Genomic DNA, 6,472 nt, shown 5'->3' on the forward strand with positions numbered 1-6,472 from the left:
CCCTTATCTAGTCCCATCAGTAAATCTCTGCACTTGGTCACTCCCAACACTTGTAACTGTCTTTGTCTAACTCATTATAAATAGGCCAGCTCCAGATGAGATGGCAGGGCGGTCTCTTCAGGGTACTATAACCACCATTCTCTCAGATCAATGGCTACTGATCTGAAAAATAAAAGTGCTTATAGATTCAGTTCCTGCTAATTGGCTTTTGGCAGCGACAGACAGCAGACGAACCCAGGCCTATTCCAATGACATGAGCCCTCACCTCCCAGGTTATATACCTACTGAGGCTGCAAAACCAACTCAGATGTCAACTTCTTGAAGCCTTCTCACCTTCCCAGTCAGAATCTATTCTTACACTATTAGAACACTTAGTACATTGCGCTGTCTATACCTATAAATGTTCTTCTTTCCTGCTGGTCTCAGCTTCTGAGGGCTGTCGCTCAGTACCACACTCAGTGTTCCCGAAGTATGGCTGGGACATGCCTGGGTTTCCATTTTAATATCCTTGCCAATGGCCTTGAGGGTCAAAAATATTTTTAATATTTAATGTTAATTTAATAATTCTATGTAGCCGTTGTCATCGTTAGCCCATTTTCTCATGAGGGTTCTGTGGAGTCTTCTAGAAGATACACGATGCATGAGCTGGCAAAAGACTGTATGAGTTTAATGTCTTTTATTAAGTTGTATATTGAAGACATTTGGGGAGAGTATAAAACAATGCTGCTCTTCTTACCAAGCTTTTTGTTTTGAAAAATAATTTTCCACAAAAATTATTGTTAATAAATAGTGGGTTTATTATTTTTAATGGAAATATATTTCAAACTCCTCAATTTTGTGTTATAAAATAGTAACAGTTAATTGACATAATCCACATGAACAAAAGTTCTTTGGGGGGGGTCTCAGTATTTTTTGTTTTATTTTTAGTCCTCAGAGTTTTTTGTTATTTTTGTTATGGGGGGGGGTGTCCTCAATATTTTTAAAACTGTAAAGAGACCCCTGAGGCCAAAAAATTTAAGAACGCTGGCATGTTGACTGGCACATAATAGGTGACCAATAAGTGCTTGTTGAATGAATAAAGAGTAGTAATACATTAAAATAATTGCAGCTTGCTATGTATGACTAAGCCTCTCTCATTCCACTCTCAACTCTGTCACTAACACTACGGACCCCTGCAAATAATTTGAGAACTTTCCTGACTTCTTTACTGTGGAAGTTGATTGCGTGGAGGAGGGAATGCAGTCATAAATGACTGGAAAGTTATCGCTAGGTGTGACTTCGCCATGTCAGTCTCAGGACAGGAGAGTACAGTGTAGACCAGCCTCCTCACGCCTGCTATCAGCCCAGGGGCGAAGAGAGGCCCTCTCTGTGCACAGAGATAACGATGGGCAGTGGCTACTTGTAGCTGCTGAGGACAGGAAGGCCTCTAGTGGCAAGCTGACTGGCACTTTGGCAAGATAATGTAAACCCCAATTATGTTTATTTTTAAAGATCTGACAGACCTGAGGTAAAGGGTATGTAGCTTTTGACTTCCTTTTTTAGGCTGAACACAGTCTCCAAAATCTTTTTTTTATCAATGCATACAAAACTGGGGTACAGGCTAAGTATGTGAGGAGTGAGAAGTTTCACCAGAGACAGAGTGGGGACCAGAACAGGCAGATCAATTGAAATACACTGCTGAGGGGAGCAGCAGGTGAGGCAGGAGAGGTCTGCTGTGCCATGTGGGTCAGCTACCTGGCTGGGGGTCAAACTCGTGCTGCAGTGGCTGCCAATGGCTTCAGAGTGCTGTGCTTTAACCCCTTGTACTGTAACAGGTACAGGTTTCATGGACTCCGCCCCTACTCCAGATGCTGGAACTCCAAATCCCATCAGTACCAAGAAGAAGCATGCCAGGATGGGGGGCGTGGAGCTGAGCAGCCAGGTTGGGATGCAGGAGGGTAGAGTTGGAAGAGGAAACTCCAGGTGGAGTCTGCTGAGACCAACGTTGCTCCTGAAGCCTGTGTGGACTGGATATTGATGGTTCGCTCTGATCCTGTAGGGAGGATTCCAGCAAGGCCAGCAACAACAACTACTGGCTACTTGATTATTCTGCCCTGTGATTTTATGCAAAAATACAAAAATGGTTAAAAGCTAACATGTATTTGTAAATCACTTGTGCAAACAAGTTGAACAAAATTGGGATCAAGGTTGAGAGAACCTTTTAAACAGCCTTTAAAGTTTTGTTTTGTTCTGTTGCTATGATTTTGATACACACCAAGAAGTTTTTTTTCCTTTCACATGCACTAATGGACTATTTTCCACTTATGGCTGTCATATTGGACATTCATGGACAATGTTGGTGACTGACTGTACTCTAAAATCTGTGCCACCATAGATATGGTGGTATGAAAATCAAAAGGGGGGAATTGTAACAGGTACAGGTTTCATGGACTCCGCCCCTACTCCAGATGCTGGAACTCCAAATCCCATCAGTACCAAGAAGAAGCATGCAGGGACGTGAGGGCGGAGCTGAGCAGCCAGGTTGGGAAAAAACCGGACATGTGGGCTCTGGGGGTCTCTTGGCCTGGTGGTTCGCAGCTGATCATTTTGGCTCTCGATCGGTTTTCAGCGTGCAGGTGGAATCCAAGTCAGCAGAACTGGTAGGACATCCTAGTAAACCTGTGTTTCTCTCCCTCTTTCCCTGGGTTATTCCTTTACCTTCCTCCTTATAAATAAATCCATTATTTAACCTTTTTAAGTGTGTCCATAATACGATTGAATCGTAAGCGCACGGGTGAAGACCCACAGACCGGCAACCCAATTCACATTGGGGTGCCCTGTAACAGTACTACTAGAGAGGCCCCCTCACCTCCAAAAACTTATTTCCCAGTATCCTCCTCTCTAACTACCACCTCCTGTCTTTCCAACTCCCAGCTTGGTCTCTCACCCACTGCAGCATTCTAGCAAAACTCTTAACTTTAGTTGAAAACAGCTACCTACTCATTCTCAGTCTGTCTGTATACACCTTTGCAGCCATTAAAAAAAGAGATAACTATCTCAAAATGGAGTCCCTTATGCTAAGTTCCACATCATCAAACCAGGCCTTAATAACCTACTTAATTGCAATTTCCGCCCCTCCCCAGAATGCACTCTTAATCAGTCTGGAATTTCTCAGCAACTCTAGCAAGGTAATCTACCTGATGAGTCCTCGTTCCCTCAGGGACTGAAATTTGAAGATCTCATTGTCGTTTTAAAAAGCTATTAGCAATTAGAAGAAAGGGTAAATATTATGCAAAATGAAAGGCTTTTATAGACAGGAGGGGGAAGTAAGAAAATGAATTATTTCAGACAAGGAAAAGAACACAATCAAAATCAAGATAAACACTGCTATAGTCAACTTCCCCACCAGTCTCTCACCCACATCTCTTTCAACCAGTCCAGGGCCAAGAAACAAGCACATTTTCTTATCACATGCTCCCTGCTCCATGTGGCTTCCTCAGGTCTCCTTCTGCTCTCCATCCTGCTTCCTTCCTCCTCAGATTCCTTTTCTCTTCTCTTCTTCAGCTCAGCTCCACCCTCCTTCTGGGTGGGGCAGGGAACCCTTTTCCTGGGGACCCCCCTGCTACGGACAGACTTGCAGGGAACACACCATCTGGAACACACATCTCGCAGCCAAGATATACCTCCAGCTGGCCAGAAGCAGAAACAACTGTTTTGTCCCAACTTCTGTGACCGGCTGCAAGAAAGGAAGGCGGGAGGCAGAAAGGCTGAGCAAGCAGAGTTTATTGCTCCCGGACAACAGCTGAGACGGAGCCCCTAGAGTGGGGTCCGCAGCTACTGCCAGCTCAATAAGGGGGAAGGGTCTCTCATATAGATTCTAAACTCAGACTCCAAAGGGGTGACTCATCAATCGCTGTGTCCTTGCTGTGAGGCCCAGTTTGCTGTCACCTTCAGCTAGTCCCATCCAGGACGCAAGGTCAGTTTATACCACTTTTATCAAGCTTGGATGCAAGGCAAAGTTCTTTACCGCCCTAATTCAGTCCTTGTCAGTAAATCTTTGGTCACTCCCAACAACAGCCTCTCAACCCTCAGAAAGAGAGTTGCCAACACCTGGATCTTGGGCTTCTAGCTTCCAGAAGTGTGAGAAAATCAATCGCCGTTATTTAAGCCAACTGTCTGTCAGTTCTCTTGCCCCTAGTTCCAGCGGCTGCGCCTCCCCGCCCCCCAGTGTTGGTCTGTCTTCTCCTCACCTCTGGAGGTGAGCTCAGCCAGTCCTCTGGTGCTAAATGCCAGGTGAACGCTGACTGCGACTTCTACATCTGATGTGTCCCTGTAATTTGATGCCATTCTCCTGTTTTCCACTTAGGCATCATCCAGAGACCCCAAACTTATCACACTCAGAATAAAACTCTTAAATTTAGTCCCACCAGAGCCCCCCTCCCTGCTGCCCCCATAATGTCTTCACCCCCAAAACTGAGGTGTTCTCAGTTCCTCTTTCCCTCACCTCCACACCCAATCCACAGCTCTATGTTCAAAATACATCAAGAATTTAGAAGACTGCCTGGCTGGGTCCCCTGTCCAGAGTGTGTCCAGCAAAGACTGAATTGAAAATCTCCCCTTGCAAATGGCTCAGGCCATCGTGAAGTTTGATTTAAAGGAGCCCAGAACAGTGGGAACCCCCTGAAGAAAAAAAACCTGATGCCTTAACTTTTAATGTCTGCAGATTTGGAAGAAAATAATAGAGACTAAAATGTTGATGGGTGAAGTGATGAGAGTAACTTCCTTTTCACTGGCTAAGGCTAAGTTCACAGCAGGGTATTTAGCGCCAAAGTCCTGTAAATAAATGTAAATAAAATCCAGGTGGAGATAAGGGTGAGCAAAGATAACATAGCAGGTGTGACTTTACCAGTGGGTCAACATTACCTTGAAGGCATTGATCATAAAGGACTGTTTGGCCAGAGTGGGCAGCAGCTGGTTAAAGTGGAATTTCGCCAAGGCAGAGGAAGCACAGGTGGTTGTGGCTTCCAGGTAGGCTGGGTTACTTTGTGTGAGGCTATTAAGGTAACCAGCCGGTGTGTAAATGTCATTGAACACGTCATCACTCCCAAACTGAACATATCCATAACTATACCATCAAAGAGCTGGGTGAGCGCATTCTGCAGGTTAAAGAAAATGCAGAGGAAAAGGCTTTAAAAAAATTATGCATACAGAAGTGGGGTACAGGCAGAGGTGGGGGGGGCGGTGAGAGGCTACACCAGAGACAGTAGGAAGCAGAACAAGCAGATCCACTGAAACACTGCTGAGGGGAGCAGCGGGTGGGTCAGGAGAGGTCTGCTGCGCCCTGTGGGTCACCTCCCTGGCCGGGGATTGGACTCATTCTGCAGTGACTGCGATCACTTCATAGTGCTGTGCTTTAAACCGTTGAGCCAACAGGGAGAGCCAGGAAATAGGTTCTTAAAGGAAAAATCTGAGATGGATTTGGAGCAGCAGCTGGAGAGGTACTGGAGGCTGCCAGGTCTTCTGACTGAAGAGAAGGATGAGGATCTTCTGTTTGGATGAGCTTTCTTGCTCTGGTTCTTTCTGAAATGCTCACGTGGCACTTTTAATTCACAGTGTGAAGGCTTGGTCCTTTATTTTTGCCCTAAGATGTGCATTTATGGGATTACCTTTTTGGAATTGTAACAGGGTGGTCCCCAGGAAAAAGGGAGGTTCCAGGTTCCCTGCCCCACCCAAAGGAGGGTGGAGCTGAGCAGGGAGGAGAAAAATCTGGACCAGAGACTAAGACGAAGTAAGCAGGATGGAGGCCAGGAGGAGACCTGAGGGAGCCACATGGAGCAGAGAGGTGAAGAAGCGGGACTGGGTGAGAGACCTATAAGGAGGTTGACTATGGCAGCGTTTATCTTGGTTTTGATTTTGCTCTTTTCCTCCCAGACTTGTCTGGTCATTTCTGACCCTTTACTATGGGTCCCCACCAGAAGGTGCTTTAGACTCATGGGGGACTTTCAGGACTTGCTTTGGGCCAAGCCATTTTGGGTGGACTTACCCACGAGCAGACGGGTAACTTCCCCTTTTGGTGTCTGGTTTGGAAACTATATTCTTTGTCTCTTCTGTACTGCACACTGATTGTATTAAAGTTACTTTCCATTAAAGGTCTGTATGTTTTGTCTTGATGCAGCAATGGCAGAACCTATTGAAAAAAGGCAGGTTTGGGGATTCAGGGCTGCCTCTCTCATTGCCCTGAAACAGAATCGGATCTCAGCCATTATTTATCAGAGGAGGTTTGCAGAAACATCCCTGGAAACTAGAGAAGTGGCTGCACTTACTCTGCAGAAGTGCCTGAGTCCATTTACATTTGTGTTACAAGTGCTCTGTTTACCAAACATACTAGGAGGCTCCCCCAGCAGCAGAAGGCTCAGGTAAGCAGACGGCACAGGTAAGCAGAAGGCTCAGGTAAGCAGACGGCACAGGTAAGCAGAAGGCTCAGGTAAGCAGA

Source organism: Condylura cristata, unplaced genomic scaffold, assembly GCF_000260355.1.
Source record: "Condylura cristata isolate star-nosed mole 26May11 unplaced genomic scaffold, ConCri1.0 scaffold00018, whole genome shotgun sequence".
NCBI lineage: Eukaryota > Metazoa > Chordata > Mammalia > Eulipotyphla > Talpidae > Condylura > Condylura cristata.